Source organism: Manis javanica, chromosome 1, assembly GCF_040802235.1.
Source record: "Manis javanica isolate MJ-LG chromosome 1, MJ_LKY, whole genome shotgun sequence".
Classification (NCBI taxonomy): Eukaryota; Metazoa; Chordata; class Mammalia; order Pholidota; family Manidae; genus Manis; species Manis javanica.
The window spans coordinates 48,118,092-48,136,847 of record NC_133156.1 but is presented as its reverse complement, the minus strand read 5'-3'; the positions used below and the strand labels follow the sequence as shown (position 1 = coordinate 48,136,847).

The following is an 18,756-nucleotide window of genomic DNA, read 5'->3' as shown; positions in this document are numbered from 1 at the left end:
GAAGAGGCAGCTGCTCCTGTGCCCCTTTTCTCTTTTCACCCTTTCTCTCCCTCATTCTGTACACTCTTACTGTGATCCCTGGAAGCTTAGAAGCCCATGGTCACCAAGCCAGCTGATCTCTTGGAGTGTAAACCACTTTCCGGTTAATCCTATTTAAGTGCAGAAAATGCTTTCCTTTTTCCTATATGTCAGTCAATCAACTTGTACTAAATCTCAGGGGAAGGAAAATCAAGAGATAAAAGAATTTACGAAGTTTACTTCAAATTGAGTTGACAGGCAAGCTTTAAATGCACCTATCCATATTCCTTTCCCTTGTTTACAGTCCCATCTGAGACAAGAGAAGTGGACATTACAGTCGCAGCAGAGTCTTCAGTCATAGCTTGCAACGTATTAGATAGTTGCTAATTCTAGGCGATTGATTCCAGTAAAGTCAAACATTCATGCAAATATTTATAGAGCACCAAATATACTTAAACATGACTCCAGATACTGCAAGGATGGCAGAATTTGGGAGGGGGAAATATAAATGATTATTAATACATTAATTATCCTAATGTGCAAAGGAGAAAATATTGCTGTCTTCAGAGCATTTAAGAAAACTTGACCTCGTTCTTGGGATGTGAAAATACATTATTGAGAAATAGGTATTGACAGCTATTTTAATACAAAAAAATCCCAGTGCTAATATTTTAATTAAAAAAAATTATTTCTACTTTAAAAAGTGATTGCCTTGACAGCTTTGGGAGGTAAGGTTTTTATTTTGTTTTTCTCATTAGAATGTTGAATCTAAGACTCAGAGTTTAAAACACTTACCCAACTATATAAAGCTATGAAATCAAGAACAAGGCCTCAAACCCACATCTACCTCCAAAAACATGGTCTTTGCATTCATTATGTTGCCTCTACATGGTCACAATATGAGCAAGATGATGTAATAGTATACTGAGTTGAATTTTTCCCAGAGAGCTATGACATGTGAGATCAGAGTCCAACTAAAATATGTAAGATACTTTGGAAAAACTGAAATGGGATATTGTGTTTACTCCAAAGTCATCTAAAGGCAAAAGTCAGGTTAGGTTAAGAGTGGGCAGGATCTATATTTAGTGAACCAGTCCAGCAGAGATCACTGTTGCGGACTGAACTCCAGGTTCTCCTCTCTGCCTCAGTTTACATCTAGACGATCTTTAATACCATTCTTTGCGATTAGGTATGGCTGTATAACTGATGTCTCGCAATGGCAAGGGAGAAGCACAATGTGAACTATGTCAAGGAACAACACGTAAAAGTCTTTTAGGTGCTTCCTCATCCTCCTTTCTCGATAAAGCTTGCCAAAATGGAGATGACCTTGGAGGACATGTGTTGAGAAGAGCAAAATCTTCATCAGCCCAGGTCTTTTCCTCCCACAAGAGATAGTATAAGAGAACCATCCACTGCTATTCACCTGCCTATGACTGTTACTGAGAAATATTTTCTTTGAGCTATTTTACAACATTGGTTGGCCTACATTAACAAATACAACTAGATTTCATAATACTTGTTGAATTATATTGAAGGCTAATATATTCCCAAGCTTTGTGGTCAGCATCCCCTCCTGCTTCAGTATCTTTCACTTATCTATCTATCTATTTATTTATTTACTTATTTAGTTAGTCAGTTATGCCTCTTCAGCACTTCTATTCTGTAGCATTCTTAGTTTCTGCAAAGTTTTCCCTAACCTCAAAGAGGATATTGCATAACCCTCTAAAATTTTCATTTTTGGGTTTCAGAAATATAAAGCAAATCAACCTTGTGAAATCTTAGTTGAACAGATTCCAGGATAACTCCATCACACTAGGCCCCCAAAAGGCCTGACCTTGGCCCTGAACATGTTTTTCTACTTTGTTTAGTTTTCCTGAGCAATCTTTGTTAAGGATTTTTCTGTATATCAAGTGCAGATGATGCTTCATCTCTTACCATGCTAAACTGAATTTGCCCTGGCACAAAGTAGGCATTCAGTTAATATTTATTAAATATTAATTATTCTGTAGGCTTGTAAGAGGATTGATGTAGAACTCCAATTCTATAATGTTACATATCAAAACAACATTATAACCAAAGTAATGCTAACAAACGAAATCTCAAAAATTTACACAAAGGGCAAAGAAGTATCTTTGCCTTATTGAACCATAGTCCAGAGTCAATTTGATTTTCTTAAACTTAAAGATCTCATAGGTGAAATTCATAGGATCAGTGAGATGCCGTCCATTTTTTGGCACCTTTGTGGACTGCAAACTGGTTATCATAAACTCGCTAAAATTGGTTTATATGAAAGTAATGAGAGAGCCTTAATTTGTGTTCATTCCTCATTAAGAAAATTACCTGAAATACTATTTCTTGAGCTCTCCAACTCTAAACAAATGAAGGACAAAATAAGACAATAAAAATATCATCTAAAACTATTGTGGATATATAGCAGTAGACATTAACATGCATTTTATTTGTTTTAACTCTACATTATTAATGTTAATATTAAGGTTTATAGATTTTCCTATGGGAGAGTGTTGTTTCCTCATATTGTTTTCATAATTTTGTGTGCTATCAGTCTACTTGAATTTAGTTATTTCTTTGAAACCCAAGAGCCCCCTCAGCTGAAAGCAACTGAATATATGCAGCCAGTTCATGTGAAGTTTCTATTGCCCTATGTGCACACAAATCTGGACTTTGGAATCTTCTTTTACAACACCCCCTTTTCTTTTTTTATTTTGGTTTCATTAATATACAATCACATGAGCAACATTGTGGTTACTAGATTCCCCCATTATCAAATCCCCACTACATACCCCATTACAGTCACTGTCCCTCAGCATAGTAAGATGCTCTAGAATCACTACTTGTCTTCTCTGTGCTGTACTGCCTTCCCCGTGCCCCCTCTATATTATGTGTGTTAATCATAATGCCCCTTATTCCCCTTCTCCCTCTCTTCCCACCCACTCTCCCCAGTCCCTTTCCCTTGGTAACTGTTAGTCCATTCTCGGGTTCTGTGACTCTGCTGCTGTTTTGTTCCTTCAGTTTTTGCTTTGTTCTTATACTCCACAGATAAGTGAAATCATTTGGTACTTTTCTTTCTCTGCCTGGCTTATTTCACTGAGCATAATACCTTCTAGCTCCATCCAGTGTGTTGCAAATGGTAGGATTTGTTTTCTTCTTATGGCTGAATAATATTCCATTGAACACACCCCTTTTCTTTCCAGACACCACAATCCCTCTGAATGTATTCAGAATATAAAGACTCTAATCATCAGCACTGTTTCCTATTCTGGGATTTTAAACACCTACAGGCTGAAGTTGTAGCAATAGAGAACAGTCTCACTTGACTCCTATTTCTCATAGTTTATTCTTTCTCAAAAGAGAGAACCAATTTGCCTCAATATATCACCACTTGGACAAATAAAACCAAAACTGTCCCATTAACATAACCTCTCAAGCAAACAAACGAGGAATGGGACTCATGAAAGAAATATGGTTGGCATTACATCCATCTCCACATTTCTCAGAAGCTGCTCACTAAATCTATTCACTCCACAGCATTTTAAGATACAAAAATTCTTGTATTGAGATGCACAATACAACAATCGAGTAATAGGTCAAAACAGTAAGCTTTTATGACACAACAACATTTTGGTAATGCACATGATTCTCTCTGTATAGGAACTTGCTACAGTGCACGCACGAGCAAGTGGGATGGAATCGTCTTGTATTTAAGATCAGAGTAGAAATGTTTGCAATACATGTCAGGCTCCCCTCACATGATGCTTCCATCAAACAAAGCCATATGTATGGTGTATTTATATCAGTGTTGTGCAATAGAAACATAAGAGGAGCCACAAATGCAGGCCACATATGTAATGTTACATTTTCTGGTAGCCATATTAAAAGGAAACAGGTAGAATAATTTTAACAGTATATTTGATTTAATCTCACATATCCAAAACACAATAATTTCAACATGTAATCAATATTTTAAAATTTGTTAATGGGCTATATTACATTCTTTTTTCATACTAAGTCTTCAAAACCTGTTGTGTATTTTATATGTCCAGTGCATCTCAATTTGGACTAGCCATATGCCAAATGCTGCATAGCCACATGTGGCTAGTGGCTACCATACTGTACAGGCAAGCTTCACACACTTGAGTTTATGTTTGGGCACAAAATCATGGGCCACCTTCCTGGAATGTTCCTCATTACCAGTAACTCTCCACTTAACTAGCCCTATTTACACGCAGATTTCAGAAGCATTTATTCAACACATATTTATTAAGTGCACAGGATTTTCCAGGTAATGCTCTAGGGTCAGGGGATAAGGAATGGACGAGGCAAAATCTTTGCCCTTCAAAGAAAAGCGAGTATAAACATCATTTATGCAGAGAAGCATAAATCAAGGCCTGATTCCTTGATAGGACCTGTCCCTCTGTTATATGCATTATAATGCACATTCCTACTTCATAGGACGTTTCCTACTCCTAGCTTAAATCATTTGCTTAATATCTACCTTACTAGACTGCAAAGATCCACGAAGGTTAAGATGGCATCTGCCTTATGCACTGCTGCATCTTAAAGCCTACCCAGCACAGAAATGCCTGGCACAGAAAAGATGTGCAAAAGTATTTGTTGAATGTAAGGAAGGAGGAAGGAAAGTAAGAGGATGGGGAGATAGGAAGAGAGGGAGGGGGATGTGTGCTGGTGGGAGGTAAGACAATTCTAAGTATCAGTGATGTTCATTAGCTAAGTGGCGTAGCCAGGGCCCATCATTTACCACTCTTTACCTTATTCATATGCAGCCCTTTCTGCATTCTCCCAAGCTCCGTAGAACTGGTACTTTATACCTTGTATTTCATTTGCTCTTTTCCTAGATTTACTTCAACAATGTTTCAATTCTGGACATGACCTAAGATATGGATGAAGGAGCTATATATTTTACAGCCACTCAGTAAATTTTGAAACCTTTTCTATCCAGTTGATATTGTATCATATGCATTCAAAAGAAGCTGGCTGGGTTTCACTTTGTCATCTTGCCAAGGCTGGACAGGATGTCTATAAGCTGCTGGCACACAGCTCTAATCACATAGATATGCAGATATTTCCTTCTAGTGGCCTATATACTCTTTACTGACTTAATTAGTGGATCACCAGAATTTTCTTTTTAGGCCAGTGTTTTGTTTGTTTCCGTTTTTTAATTTCTGCTAGCACATATCATATGTGTGTATTAGGCACTTTCAAAGTTATATTTCAGTCAAGAATTTTAAAATATTTTATGACACATACTGGGTTTTTGAATCCTATTCCTCCAAATCTATTTAACTCACTCTCTCATTTACTTTGTCAGTCTAAAGATTCAGCGAAGTTTGTCAGTGCTGAAAATTTGCAGCTAGCTCTCCATCTCCACCCCAAAATGCATAAATGATATCAATTTAGATATTACTAACACTGATAATCTGTGAAGAGGCATGGAAGCAAGAGGTGATGGTTTGGCTTCCTCTTCTTCTAGGGAGGTCAGGATTTTCAAAGTATCATCCAGGTAGCAGCAGCTCAAATATCACCTGGGAATTTGTTAGAAATGCCCATCGTCAGGTGCCTTCTCAGACATACCAAATCAGAGAATCTGGGGAGAGGGCCCAGCAATCAGTGTAACATGAAGCTCTCCACGGGATTCTGACATACAGTCCGATGCAGTTTAAAAACCACAGCTCTCAGCCAACTTCTTGCCCTGTGCCCTGTGGTATGACATCACCGAAGAGACAAAAGTGACTTGGTCCAGCCTGTATTCACTTTTGGAAGTGCAATAAGGTACCATGATAGAGAAGTGCAGTTAAATCTGACAATGATAAAAAATTAACCTACAACCTGAAATGAAATTTACAAAGCAATAGCATAAGCATTAAAAAAAAAAATCTTAAAGCAAAAATCCATCAAATTTCATTGTAAAGGGGAAAACAAGTCATGCAAGCTATTTTAAAGTCTACAACATTTCTGAAGTGAAATTCCAAGTTGTCTTTCAGTTTTTGTTTACAGTATTTTTAGATCTCCCTCTGCATGCTATGTTTTCTTTTAGAGAGACTGCCAACTTTTTGTATCTGTCATCTGGTTTTGAAAATGAGGTTTCTCATCATTTTTTAAGCATTTCACCATTTCAATTGTCACACTAATGCCTGGTACGTCTGGAAGTTGCTATGATAGGATGGGTTTAGAATCTACATTTAAAAGCATATCAAATAATTACCAATATTTAATTTCATGTTCCTTCAGGAAAAAAAAATCCATTAGAAGTTCTATAGCTTTTCTTCCATGCCATCTCCTAAATTAAATTTTATATTAAAAAGACTAGATTCTAGGATTTCTCAGGCTTCACATTTTCAAATTTAAACTGAAAAAAAGCAGAAAGGAATGATCTGGAATGAAGTGATTTACCCCAGGGATTTGTTCTTTTTAACTATAAAATAAACTGAGAATCACCAGGGGGAGGTGGGGAGGAGAGGAACCACACGAGTCAGGCTGGCATTCTCACGTTGTTTTCATATGTGATTCTATATTGCTTTGGGGTTTCTATTTCAAGTACCAGTCATATATTTTTTCCTCCAATACAAATGTGTTCTTGATGACTGCCATATCATTTTAATTATACTCAGAAAAATCATTTGGCACCCCTAAACTCTGATAGTGTTTCTCCAAAAGGTTCAAAACATTAAACAAAAGTATCCTTCCAACCCCAAACTCCAATATGACTTCAGACAGTTAATTAGTGTCATGTTTGGAAGGATCAGGCTATGAAGTATGTTAGAGATCGTAGCAAAGAGCACACACTTGGGAGTCCATGAAGGCTGTTAGATATGACAGAAAAAAGCATGAACTTGGGAGTCAAATCGCATAGGTATGAATTTAGCTCTGTCTCTTATTTGTTGAATGACCTTGAGCAATTCTTTTAACTCTATGTCTGAGTTTTCTCATCTACAGAAGGTGTGTTGAAATTTACTTAGCTCTTCAATTGCTTTTTGGGAGGTTCAAATAAGTGTCAGTGCATGTAAAGGGTCTAGCATAATGCCTAATGCATAATACCAAATACTGACTGAATTATTTTATTGATAATATTTCAGTAACTGGCTCATTTCTGAAATAATTCTTTGATAAGAAATTCTTTCAATTAGGGGCAAGTATTTTAATGCTTTTTATATTCTTGTGTTAGCTGATTTTCCATGAACACATTAAAATCAATGATGGGTAGGTGACTAGACAAATGGGTAAGTCCAAGGAGATTCTAGTAGGGAGCTTCCTTGGGAATCTGGGAATACGAAGCACCACATTCCCTGCAACCATCCATTTCTACCCACAGGTACTCTCCACCTCCTCCTCCTTTCATACCTCCAACACAAAACTACCCCTCCATCATCAACATGCATGAGTAAGCAGAAGGGTTCCACTGCTCATGAATCTGTGAGCAACACTCAGTTCTCTCCTGATGAATTTTTCCATCTAATGGACAAAGGGTACCTTGTTATACCACCTAGAATGCTCGCCTTTGCTTATTTTAAAGTACTCTAGAATTTTAAGACATGATATGCATCAGGTTAACTAAGTCATTTACATGTTTTATTTTTCTTTTTAAACATATAGATATTTAGGTAAATGTGTTTAGTGCCATAACACAAAAATATAATAAAACATGTAATATACTACAAATTCTATATAAAGGAATATGTTTACTTTTATATATATTTTTATTTTATATATAATATATTCCTTCACATACCATATATTTATATTATATTATACATACATATATATATAATTCATAAAAACAGTGAATACTTAGTGTAGAAAATATTTTGCATGGATATATAGATATTTCCAGCCATTACATATATAGTAATACACACACACAATAATGGGGTAGGCCAGCATACATATATTTATTAGAGTTTATAGAGGTAGCAATAACAACAATCCTCTCTTCTTGAGTCTAAACTCACTAAGAAGCAGTCAAAAGCTCTAGAGAATTAAATGGAAAGCCAATGCCCCTACACTTACCTGCCACAGTAAGGAAGAAACTTCGACATCCCAGATGGGAAAGGCATGTAGTTCCAGAAACCAACTCCACCTCTTCCCAACCTGTTGGTTACTAGTGCCCAGGAGAGGAGAGGGAGTAATGAATATGACTGGTAAAAATGGGGAAAATAAGTGAACCAGGAGGAGCTCCCTCTATGGACGTGCCCAGGGGGCCTGGCACTGGTTTGCTCTACCTGTGACTGAGTGCCTGAGCCTCACTGGGGGAGGTGTAATTCAAGGGGAGACAAAGCTGCTACTTTGAGACCCCTTATCTGGTTCTTCCTCTGCTGGCATCTACTGTAGGTTGAGAATACAGTGTTGCTAGTTTTTGGGCCTTTACATGTCCTTTGTAAGACCCAAATTACTATTCTACAGTTTGCTTGTTGCCCCTTAACATACTGAGATTATTTTCCCCATCATTAAATACTGTTTCCTCTATAACCCTATCTTTAATGGCTATGCAGCATTTTCATTATTTAATGCTCCATACCTTATGGAACCAGTCTCCTATTATTAGATAATTGGATTTTTTAAAAATTAATTACTGTAAATATTTCAAACATACAATGTTCTTTCTGTATCATTCTGTTCATCTCCTGAGGATGAATTCCTGAAAGACAACTGGCTGGGTCAACATATACGAACATATGATTTTTTTAAAATGTACAGTGCAAAGTTGTCATCCAGAAAGTTTGGGTCATTTTATGCTTCCCCCCAAGAAATGCACAAGAGTATTTGTTGTCCTGTACCCTTACTAGAATCAAGGAATGTGTTCAAAATAATATGTCATATTTTACTTTCTGTGATCGATGCTTTAGGTAGCAGTAAAGAGCCAGGGTGCATCCTTTGTTAGGAAGGCACTGTTATACTGCAGTTTGCCTGAGTATGAAATGCCATATTTCCCTAAATCAAGTTACCTAATCTCTTGACATTAACAAATATTAGCATTTTAAAGCCTGTTTCGAAATTAAGACAAAAGCAAACATCACTGCTAATGTACATGTGAGGGAGGAGGGGTAAAGAAACCATGGAAACCAGCAGAGAAATTAAAATGGCAACTAAGAATTAGACACCAGAAGAGAACCAGCAGTGGGCCGGATGAGGATTGTAACTGGAACCAGTCTGACAGGAATGATAAGGTGTTCCTTTGCATTCTTCACTTTTTTGTCCCTGTTGGTCATGCTTTTAGGAACCCTTGATAAATCTTACCTCCACTTGTACTTTTGCTTCTCATAAAACTCCTAAAAAATACCACACAGACAGTTAACTATACACAAATGCAGCTCAATTTAGGCCACAGGATGGCAGTCTGGGCGCATAAAAGTGCTGAAGTGGCACACTCCCCCTGGGAAGAAGGCTCTCTGTCCCCTGGGAGGCTCCGAGAGACACAACACACAGCCCAGCTAAACGGCGGGCACCTGTCCCTGGAGGAGGCGCGAGTGACTGTTTCCTCCTTCAGAATCCCAGTGCTTCTCTCAGGCATGTTTGTCTCCACATGTCAAACCCTGGTGAGGAGCTAGCTCCCTGGAGCGACTCCCCTCTTAGCCTTCTCACTTCCTTGGACATTGTACTATGCATGGAGTGAGCATACTCTCACTGCTTCACAGGAAGCAGACAAACCCCCCAAGATGAACACATTGGCAAGTTAACCACTTGACTGCTTGTGGGTCACACTTTGAGAATGCATTTCCATATTGTGGATAGTCCCAAGTACCCAAAATAACAGTGTTGTTTTTCTTTAAATATAATTAATATTCCATTGTGTGGGAGTGAGGTTAACATGTGTTGGTAATTCATGTAGAATCTTGCCCCATGTTTGGACAACTGAAGTTGTCCCTCTCATAATAGTTATTGTTGTTTGTAATTAAAATGTGATATAAAAAGAAAAGTATCCTTAAGCTTTAAATGTTAAGACATCTGAAGCAATCACTAGAACATCGAAAGAAGACATACAGGATGATATAAATCCTTGGCAGATGAAGTATGCCTAACTAAATCTTTAGTAAACTACAAAATGGTAATAAGATATAGACTAAAATCACAATAATGATTTTCCTCAATGGAAAGAAAGAGTAAGGGATTCCCAAACAACAGGCCTGGGGGGTACATGATGAGGAGATATTGTGCATACAGAGTGGACTCCTATCAAGGAACCAGAAAATAATTCAATATTTAAAATATGACAAAATGGCAGAAAGCCTTGAATGCCAAGCTAAGGGCTTTTTTACAGGTGACCTAGACACAGTGAAGGCCTTGAGCAGGGATGTTATTGTGCTGAGATCAATCAGGTATCACTGCAGGAAAGACTGGGTTAGGATAAAAGAGGTGAAATGGAGAGACTGAAGACAAGGAGATGTGTCCGAAGGATATCATCCTTCGAACTACATTGACTAATGTAACAAGGGCTCAAACAAGAAGGGGGAGAGGAGGAAATGGAGAAGAATTTGCAGGTTAGAGAGATACTCGGAGAAAGATGGACTGTCCAGATGAGGTGACTAAGTGAAACCAGCTATGCAGCCTCCAAAATCAGAGCCTCAGATGTCCCAGCATCTGAACACAACGCCAGTCCTTTCGGTCATTCTAGTAATTCTTTCAGCTCATCTCCAAGAACTCATTTATCTTTTTCTATAGTTCCCTACAGTCTTCAGTCTTCAATTCTTTTTTTTTTTTTTGATACACTAGAATAATGTCCTTGGAAACAATCTCAGTTCCCTTACCCCTCAATTTATTTGGCAAAATACTGAATCCAAGCAGTTGTCATGTTTTTCCACCCCTACATTACCATGCAGATTAATAGTGATGGGAATTACTCAACAAAACAGAAGGATCTAGAGTATAAATCCATGTCACACATCTTTACATTGTCCAGAAATTATACTGCATATTCCACCTGTACTCTCAGTAACTATGGCAAACATTCTCTCATGCCCTCCTTATTTTTCATCTGGTAATCTTGTCTATTTGTCTTTAAGAATCTCCAGAAAGTGTGAGATGGGAACTTCATCCCAAATCTAGAAACTCACTGTATCTGCACCCATTTTTTCCTGCTCTTTTATTACAATAGGAAAATTTCTCTTCCTCCTGTTAAATATACTTTTACATGTGCATTGGATCTGAACCCTGCTCCTTCTAAAACCTTTCTCTTTTGCATTTCTGGCCTTACATTCTATAATTGATATTTCTCATATCTACCCACAGGTATGATCTAGAATGTCATTCATTTAATCATCAAAAGTTTAGTGAGTATGTATCAGACGTTCTGTGAGTCAGGGATACATCAATTTTAAAAAAAGTAAAAAGACAAAATAGCCCATGGAGTTCTACACTCTGCTAGTGAGGATTCTAGTCTCATCTTAAAACAAACAAAAAAATAAAAATAAAACACTCCACTTCCATTACCACACAGTCTTTGGTTATCAGCCATTACTCTGGTCAACTTCACAGAAAAACTTCTTCAAAGAGTTGTGTACACATAATGTCCCCACTTTGTCATCGTGCAATCATTTTTCAAAGCACTCCAATCTTGCTCTGGTTCCCATTATTCCACTAAAATTGCTCCAGCTCAGATCACAAAAGATATTCAGGTTGCCAAATCTAACTATTGCTCTTCAGTCCTCATCTCATTTGATCTCTTGGCAGAATTTAACCTTGTCATCCATCCTTTCTTCTTGAAGCACTCTTTTACCTTCTGTTTTGATGGAATTCTTTGTTCCTTGATCATACCATTATTGTGATTCTTGTGTGTGTAGTGGTCATTCCTTCTCTTTGTCCACCTGTCTGCCTCCTTCCACTCTTCAGGACTCAACTTCAGTGTTACCTCTTCCAAGAAGTCTTCCTGATCCACCTGATTTATTGTGAACTCTGATTTTTTTTCTTTCACTTTACCCTATTCTTTGCCTCTAGAACCTTTGTGACAAATTTGTGTAAGTATGTGCAAAGGTGTTTAATGTTTGCTAAGGAACAAGACATTTTGTCTACCATCATAGGCCCACTTTATATTACTAAGCTGCCTACTAACAGTATTATACACAATTATGTATCTAGTGTCTGGTATATAATAAATAGTAATTGAGTGAATGAACTAGGTATTTTGCTCTCTTTGTACTGTACCATGTTTGAAATTGAGTGAGAAAGAGTCCAAAGTAACTGCTTGTCTTTTGGAGTGGATAATAAGGAAAATGTAACTGATATTCATAGCATAGGAAAATTGGAAACATTCTCTAGGAGGAAAGTCTGTAATCCATTCTGGGGCACACTGGATTTGAGCCGTCACTGGAACATTTCAAAGAAAGATACAGCATGTCTCTGATGCAGACATGTTTTAGCAGACACAACAGCTCTTCTTTGTATCCACTTTACCCTTTTCGTACTGTATGGAAGCCACAGTAATTAGGGGCTTGGCCTCCCTCAAGCAGTAAGTTACTTCTGTTACTCTCATTGCCCCTTGTGAGGGGTTTGTTTGCACACCCAGAGTTAAGCCAATTCCTACATAATGGTCAGTGACAGGAGGGACTGGCTCAAGAATGACCATGGGGTCCAAACCAATGCAAGGAGACATGAGGAGAAAGTTTCTTTGAACATACAGGAAGATTTTTTCTTGTTCTAAGAGTAATAAAAAGAGATGTACCTGCTCTCCTGCTGACAACGAAGGAGGAAGCAGAAAGCCCTAATTGCTCCTGTTGATTATTCAGTGCACAGCCAAAGGAAAGCCATGCTTGGGATAAAGCCAATGCATAGGTAACAAAACCAAAAGCTAGAAAAAACCGTGGCTCCCTAATTACATCATAAATGGCTGGGTAGACAAAACCTGAAGTCCCCGAACTCTGCTCTCTCCTGTTCTAACCCCATAAAACTGTGAAGCTATTTACAGTAGGATTGTCTGTTCTCACTTTCTTTTTCTTTTTTTTACCAACAACTTTTTAACTGATACACAGGAGGCAAGAGCTTGGGAAGTAAAACCAAGAAAATGGAAAAGTTCACTGAAGGAGTAATACCATTAAAAAATTACAATGGGAGGAATCAAGCAACAACAGGTAGCCAAGTATTATATCTTAAGGAATGGGTAATAGTTAGAAAGAATGAAGATATGTATATGCAGAGACAAACAGGGGAGGGGGAGGTGGCCACCTACCAAAGTCACTTAATTATCTATCCTGAGGAATGATGCTGGTGATATTGTTCAATAGCATCAGTACAATAGTTTGTAAGGGAAGTTCCAGTACAAGAAAATAAGAGCTGGTGAAAAAGCATTTTTAGGGATGCTTCAGTAAAACTCCAATAAGAAATATCAAGGGTATGTTCATTTATTCACCCAAGAATACAAGTTTACATGCATTTCTCAACCGTGTTACTGTTTACTAATGAGGCAGTGTCCTAGCAGCGGGTCCAGGTGGCACGTCTGCCAAGAAACTTCTGGTGGGGATGTCGGACTAATAGAAGGCACCACACAGGCTGACTGATTCTGAGGCAAATGTAAGTACATGTACTGGCACTGCAGCAACAATGTAACCCAAAATAAATGGAGGCATGCTAGGTAAGGAGTCTTGGGGAAATGGTGCCTGAACTGTATGCCTAAGGGAGAACAGCAGTGAGGCAAAGGAGAAAGCAAGTTCTTGGCAGGAGAGACAAAACCAGAAAAATACTGCATAACATAGTTTAGAGTCTGAAATGTGATTCTTGTGTCCTGACCTGAACTGAAGCTCTCTGGTTCAAAATGGTGCTCCGACAAACTGCTCCATCAGTCTACAGAAGAATAATCAGAACAGTCCAAATTAGAGAATAAATGAAAGTGTCTATTAGCTGCAGCATTCTACATTGTCACTTATGGTTAGGTACATGAACATGATAAGACACTCTTCAAAGGTGCCTTGATGATACCAGATCCTTTTATATTCATTTTGAAAGGAAAATGACTCAGATTCGGTTTCTCTGGGGTTTATGTCATCTGCTTGTAGGAAGACCTATAGACTCAGGCACATAAAGGCATTGTTCTTTTATGAACCACGTAGGCAATTAATGTTGTCTAATTACATTTTATATACCTCAATATAATGCACATTGCCCCCCCACCACAAGAAGTTTCTCTCAAAGAATATTTGGTCATTAGCAAATAGCTGCCTCATGTTTTCTAAAAGAGAAACCGAAGCAATTTTATCTGTGATCAAGAACATCTTTTTCTGATCAGTGGAGTGAGAGTCTAAACAACTTGACTATTTTTCATTCTTCACAGGCTTCTGATATGTTAAGACAATCTGTGAAGTCCCAGTTCCTACCATCTCACTTGCTCTCTTTCCTGAACAGAGGAAATCTGGAGGGAAGGCCAGCTCACCTAGTCGTTCCACAAAAGTGGACACCCTAGAAAGGCAGCTGCTGTGCACATGCAAACATAGCCAGGACCTGACCATCACTGGCACAGAAAAAAATTCTCTTTGTCAATCTCAGAGGCTGAATAACTCACAGTCTCTCTTAATAGCTAATTTATGTCTAACTTTGGAGAATCTCTCTCTTAGGTTTAAGCCAAGCCTATCTTCATGGACAGTAACTTAATTTATCCTTAGAAAGAAGCAGGAAATATATGGCTAAATTCAAGGGATGATAACTAGGTCCTTGGCCCTAAAATATTTCTTGTAAAGATATTAACTTATTTCATAGGACCTAAAAATCTATTGATTGTATGATATGCTATTACTTTGAAAATGAGTAAGTAATAAAAAGTGATGGCAAATTACACTAATGTTTTAACATTTAAATTTGTTTTGAACTTCTTGAAAGAGCTCCTAAGACTTACTTAGATATAGATTATTATTGTATAATCATTTTACGGAAAACATAAGCAAAATAAATTCCTAATATTATTTCATATTCAGAATCCAACTCTTCAAACATTTTTTTTGACTAGAAGTTGTTAAGTCTTTGTTTTTCCACACAAGAAAATCCTCTCTGTTGAAGAGCTGATGATGCAGCATTTCCTGAAATAGTGTTCAGCTATTGTTTTGGTGATTTTTTTTCCAAGCTGTTGACATTCATCCTATAAGTTTTGTTATTGATGCTTTCTTGATTTTAGAAGAAGGTTAAATGGAAAGTTATCAGACAACAAGGGCAAATATCCCTTCTTTAAATGTTTATTAAATGAAATGCCAAGTTGCTGATTTAAATGCAAACAAAATTAAATTCAACATTTATTACTAATAATGCACATGACTTGATCAAAGGTTTCACCATGTGTAGACAATGACCATTTCACTACCATGGTCATTGGTAAACAGTGATTGAATGCTGCCATCAATTGTTTTAGAGATATTAAAAATGAAAAAAGCATTTCTTAAAATTGATGAAATATGATATCCCCAATGGCAACTATGTATTTACTTATTCAGTTACTAAAATTTTCATTTATTGAATGTCTACCATGTGACAGGCACATGGATAAGGGTCATGAAATGATGAAGTGGACATACTGGTTTATCCAATCATAGGCCTAGAAACTCATTGATCTAAAATTACATACCGTTAAGAGTTTATGGCCTGATAAACAGAGTTCCTAGTTTCTCACAAGGTATTTGTTGATTGAGGAAAATCTCGGGAATAGCAAGGAAAATTTACTATTCTGCCACAATGCCATCTGTCCTAGGAGGAGAGGTTTCTGGAATGCAGACGTTAATCTTAGATAAAGTTTACTTAGGGCAGAGAAAGAACAGAGAAGACTCAGACTAAGTGGATCAAGGCATTACTGCATTTGGATTGAGAAAAAAAGACTATACAAGTAGAAGGTGGCTAAGTAGGAGAGACATAACACCAGTCAGCCAGTGATATGGAAAGGGACAAAAGGCAAAAAGTTTCTCTCATTTCCTTTGACACATGTCGATCCATCTAGTGGATATTCTTAGGACTCTGGTGACCTTTCCAAATTCTAGAACTTGCTTGCCTAGATCAAGAACATGGACCACTCAATCCCTGCCCCATGCACATTACTCAATTCAGTCCTCCTGCATGCCTTCGGCTCTATCACGCTATCACCACAGAATCATCAAACGGAGTTCTTCAAAGGATCTCGGAAGACTTCTAAAATTTAACCCAAACATTAGATTGTTTTAGAAATAGGGAAAACGGGGCCTGGAGACAGAATGTAAGTTGCCTAAGAACATTTAGCTTCAGTCCTGTCATAAATCCTCTTCTGACAATGGAGCCATTTGATTATTATACCTCCAGGGTCTTCCAGATCTTGTCAGACAGGCTCATTCCTGTGGTTTATACTAGGAATTACAATAGCTTCATGTGAAGGAAATGACTTCCATAACTTGTAGTTCACTGAGTTGAGCAGCTTAAAACACATATGTGCACATGCTCACATATGCAGAGATACGACTCCTACATGTCAAGCATTTTCTTGGCATTAGATGTATTAAGTAAAAAAGGATGAGTCTCTTCCTTTCACAGATCCCATTTCCCAAAGAAAAAGGAAAGCATGCCAAAAGTTCATGTAATAATTAAGGTGTGGACAAGATGCCATGTGGTGCTTTCTCTGCTGAAGAGATTCAAAGGAGATGTCAGGGAGGTGGAGATACCTGAGTGGAGATGTGAGAGATAACTGGGAGCTTGTGAGGTAGAGGGAGGAGGGCTGGTGGAATGAATATCCTAATCTTGCCTATTTAGCAGTTCTTCCTCCTGGCTCTAATAAAAGCAACCTCAATTTTCTGAGGGATTCCACCTCTCCTTTACTCTTATTTGATGTCATTCACTCCAGTCTTAACTAAGGGCTACACATAACCCAGGGCTCACATATCAGGGCACCCCATTGCTCTGACCACAGTTATTGGCTTGGTAAATTGAAAGAAACTTCAGCAAGACAATGACACTTGAATTTGGGGCCTTTATTAAAGGAAGTGAGATAGCAGCAGTATCTCTTTCTGCTGGTATTGCCAAAGCTAGGCTGTAATTTGGAGCAGTTGGCAGCCATACTGTAACCATTAGGGAGAGCCTGTCCAAGAATGGGGCAATTGCAGAGGAGAGCAGAACTGACAGATGGAGAGTGAAACCAATACCTGATAGAGAAAAAAAAAGTCATTAGAGTTTCTGGATACAGCTGCACCTGAAGCTGTGATAAATCTACCTCAAACTTTTCATTTGTGTGAGTCAAGAGTTTCCTTTTTATACTAAAGCCATATTTAGCTGTATTCTGTTTTCTGCACTTAAAGGACTCCAAATGGTGGAAGTGGGTGGGCAGTGCATGCAAGAAGAGATGGATTTTGGAGGGCAAGAGAGTGGAGTGCTCTGGGCTGAACTGTGCTCCCTCAAATTCATGTGTTGGAATCCTAGCCACTGGTACTTCTGAATGTGACTATGTCTGGATATAGGATCCTTAAGGAAATAAGGTAAGATGGGATCCCTGGAGTGGGCCCTAATCCAGTATGACTGGTATCCTTATAAGAGGAGGAGATTAAGACGCAGACATGCACACAGGGAAGACCGCATGAAGACATACAGAGACAATGACGCCTATGAGCCAGGGAGAAGAGACTTCAAAAGACACACACCCTGTTGACACCTTGATCTTGGCTTTTTAGACTCCAGACCATGAGGAAATAAACTTTTGTTGTCTAGGCCACCCAGAGTGTGGTGGTTTGTTAAGGCAGTCCTGGCAACCCAACAGGCAGGTTGGCAGGAAGCAAGGTTGTCATGGACAGGGCTGGCAGGACGGGCATATTTAGAAGTGGTAATAGATCAAAAGCTCTGAAAGGTCGAGAGCGAAGAGTGTAGAGTATGTTTAAACAGATGCAAATGGAGGAAGGGGCAAATGTCACCTTCACCACCATCTTGTTTCATTCTCTCTTCCTTTCTTTATAATCTCGCCATCCACGATGAAGGGCAAGCCACAGTGCTTAGTTTTTAGACATTGTGACGTAAGTCTTCAAATACCTATTTGTTTTAAAGTGTATCAGGGACCCACTTCTGCTAAATATAATCAATCTCTCCTGCTACGTTTATGGAATAACCATGTTTCACAAGAGCCCCATGTTGTGACATGCAGAGTCCGGGAAGAGTCTGGCATCTTCAAGGTGGTCTCTTCAAGTAGCCTGGCTTCTAAAAAATGGGTTTTTATTGATTTTTGCTTCAAAATGGTATGTGGACCTGTTTTGTCTGTGCACAGCAGAGTCATCATGAAAAAAACTATAGCCTGGCCTTTAAACAGTGATGACAAAAATGTCTCAATTGTTGAACCTTCAAAACCTCCTCGCCTCAAGGACATGCTCTTCACTGATACCAAGATGACGTCCTTTAGCTCTGGGAGTTAGAAGAAGAGTGAGAAAAAGGTGAGTCCAAAGCTAGAGGAAGAGAAAGAAGGAGCTTCTGTTTGAAAAAAGATTTTTAAAAATTGGATCTGTTTGCCCTTAGCCTGCACGTGAGGACTCATTATGGACTGAATTCTTCATGTTTCATCTGGATACGCAAAGACAGAGCTAGAGTTAGTGGCTCTAGGGGACCGGTCTCCTGTGTTATTTCTAACTCTCCACTTATTAAAGTTAAACCAATGCTATTTTCTCTGTACCAAGTTCTATCAGAGAAATTTTAAAGTGCTCTTTACTCGCTTGATAGAAAGCATCTGGGCATTCTTGAGTGTTTTCATGGATTTTTACCCATGCTCACAAAAAAACATCAGGTTTTTTTTTTTTAATGCAC

The 18,756-nt window shown here is 38.2% G+C and overlaps 1 protein-coding gene across 6 annotated transcripts in view; it reads right to left on the bottom strand.

Annotated features, from left to right (window-relative positions):
• The window catches only part of TENM2 (teneurin transmembrane protein 2), a 1,157,254-nt gene that overhangs the window by 909,124 nt on the left and 229,374 nt on the right, over positions 1-18,756 (bottom strand). For 5 of the 6 annotated variants that reach the window (XM_073231871.1, XM_073231863.1, XM_073231878.1 and 2 more), the window contains exon 3: positions 13,768-13,821. The exons of the other annotated variant lie outside the window; for it this stretch is intronic. The gene's annotated coding sequence lies outside the window, so the exon portion shown is untranslated. The remainder of the gene's footprint in view (positions 1-13,767; positions 13,822-18,756) is intronic. 6 annotated transcript variants of the gene reach the window in all.